The 2,992-nt window shown below is 36.6% G+C and overlaps 1 protein-coding gene across 1 annotated transcript in view; it reads right to left on the minus strand.

Annotated features, from left to right (window-relative positions):
• The window catches only part of LOC106867757 (transmembrane channel-like protein 3), a 63,067-nt gene that overhangs the window by 30,093 nt on the left and 29,982 nt on the right, over positions 1-2,992 (minus strand). The gene's annotated exons all lie outside the window — the stretch shown is intronic.

Genomic DNA, 2,992 nt, shown 5'->3' on the forward strand with positions numbered 1-2,992 from the left:
TATATATATACACAGAGAGATAACGGACAACAGGCTTCTTTCAGTTTCCGTCTTCCAATCCATTCACAAGACTTTGATCAACCCGTCAGCCCGAGGAAATGCGGAAGACACTTGCCCACGTTGCTGTATAGTGGAACTGATCTTGAGATCATATGGCTGGGAAGCAAGACTTATGTACGTGTATATACGTATGTATTGGTGGATGAATGTATGGATGGACGGTGTAAGACCCATTACTTACACTCAGTGATGACTTTATACCGATATGTACCATGCTTTCGTCAATTGTCATAGGGGCCCCTGAAACAGACTTAGAGACACCTATTTACGATGTATAAATTAACCACCAAAATATCAAACTATTTCAAACTTGCAGAGCAAAAGCAACAGAATGGAACAGTGCTGTGCGGCATAGTGAATTATTAGGTTGTCCGGAAAGTTCTAAGCGTGCAAAAAGGGATATAAATAATTGATCTTTCAATAAATTTTATTCAATGAAATAATTTCCATTATTATTAATGATTTTTGCCCATCTATCAGGCAATTTAAATATTCCATCAGCATAAAATTTTACTGATTTTGAAGAAGAAATGTTATCTAGATGCATTTTGACTGCATCTAAATCGTTAAATGTTTTTCCTTGCAAGCGGTAGTCAGGTGGTGCAATCTCAGGAGAATATGGTGGATGGGGTAAGAGATCCCAGCCAAGTTCATGTAGCTTTGTTCGGGTAGCCAAAGACACATGTGGGAGGGCATTGTCTAGTTGGAACAATACCCCTTTACTGTTGGCAATCTCCGGCCTCAGTTCTTTGATTTTTGTGGGTTCAAATTAGCCAACTGACGATAATACACATCAGAATTAATGGTCTGGCTTTGTGAGAGAAGCTCATAATGAATAATGCCTTTATGATCCTACCAAACACAAAGCATGGATTCTTTTAGTATGGATATTCGTCTTTGGTTGATGTTTTGGGGGATCCTTACGCAAACACCAGGACCTTCTTCGCACTACGTTTTCATACACAATCCATTTTTCATCTCTAGTCATAAGTTGTTTAAAAAAAGGCATGCTTTCATTCTGCTTTGAAAGCATATCATAAACTTAATACTGGTCCAAACAATTCTTTTCTGAGAATTTGCGAGGTACCCACACCTCATAGCGAGGAACGTATCCTAGCTTCACTAGATGTTCATAAGCCGTACTTTTAGAAACTTCCAGCTCCTCTGAAAATTCTCCAGTCGTGATATTTGAGTTTTCTTCGATTTTTGCCTTCAAAATATCTTCATCCAATTTTGAAGGTCTTTTACTACGACTGTCATCTTCCAAGCTAAACTCTCCAGCTCTAAATTTTGCAAACCACCTTCGAACAGTTGCTTCACCTACAGCAGCATCACCATAAACTTCACAAATGTTTTTGCAAGTCTTAACATTTTCTCCTTTTTTAAAAAAGAAAAGCGTTACAACGTGAATATGAAATTTTTGATTATCCATTTAAAATGTCAATAAAGAGTAACCAGAATGAAAGATAAATCTACTTTTTGTTAGAAACAAAGAAGAGATGCACTTCTACTTCAAGCAACACCAAAGTTTTAACTCTGCTACATTTCAGGTGTGTTCAATAAAAACGTTAAAATATTTAGCTTAAAAACGCTCAGGACTTTCCAGACAACCCAATAGGTTGTGGTACATAACAATATAGCGATGTGATGTGCTACAGTGTACTACAGTGCAATAAGGAGAATCGTAACTAAGTTACCTTCTGGTAAAGTGAATAAAGAAGAGAGGCCAGATTAAGGAAATTGAGAATGAATACTCTGTAAGATAAACAAATATAAATAGATATATATACATATATATACATGCGCGCGCACACACACACACACACACACACACACACACACACACACACACACACACACACACACACGGAGTAAAGAATTTCATTGTTGCAATATTTTCACCAATTTCAAATTTCAGTATCTTGATTAGCGAAACGCGAAAACGGGTGATTATCATAATATTGTATTCTTTAAAATTTATTAACAATATATAAATTGTGTGCATCTTCCTTCTTTTGTTTTTCTTGAATTTTTCCATTTCTAAGTTGCTATTTTTTGTATTGTGAACAAAGCGTCATCTCTATATAATCCCCCCACCCCTATGTTCGGGAGTCAAGTTTCTACACTGTAATATTCTTACTATATATATATATAAAACAAATAATAAATGAGTATATGCATATATACGTACAAGTATGTGCATACCTACATCTACCTGTATATATAGGTGCATATCTGGGTACAGGACGTTGCAAACAAAACATAGACAAAAAAATAACAATAACCAGAGTACAGAAAACACACCGGCCACATAGAGAACATTTTCCTTCAGCTGCCACCATTCTAACACAGGCGTTTCGAAGAGTTAGGGCAGGACGCATCGTTAAAATGGCTCTTCCCACGGACCACAAATTAAATTTGTACCGACAAATTAAATTTGTACCATGGAGGAATGTAGTGGCGGACAGAGAGACTCTCTCATTAAAAACGACGTATGTTCAGTAAGAAGATAGAAGAAAAATCCAACGAGATAGACAATCAACAACACACTCACAATACTATTGCTACTACTCATCAATGTTTACAATACATTTACTTCACCTTGTGACTCTTCATGTGAGTCCCCAGGTTACCAAAAACAATACGGACCTATTAAATCATCACGTGATCTAGCTGAGAAATCACAATGTGGACAATGATGGTTTGCGAGAAGGCTGTTGTTTTGTTAGCTTATTTGCCTATTTTCACGTTAGTGCTCTTGATGAAATTTCCTCTGAGTTTCGAAAGTTTGAAGTTAGACAAAGCACTCTCGCCTTCAGTCTGAGCTGTTTCTTGCAAGATTCTCAAAGTTTTCTTTCCTAACGTTCAAGTGTTTCAAATTATAAAGAACCTTTTATGTCGTATTTGTCAGCTGATTCTTGCAGTTTTAGCC

The sequence above is a fragment of the Octopus bimaculoides genome, chromosome 22 (genome assembly GCF_001194135.2).
Source record: "Octopus bimaculoides isolate UCB-OBI-ISO-001 chromosome 22, ASM119413v2, whole genome shotgun sequence".
In the NCBI taxonomy this organism is placed as follows: domain Eukaryota; kingdom Metazoa; phylum Mollusca; class Cephalopoda; order Octopoda; family Octopodidae; genus Octopus; species Octopus bimaculoides.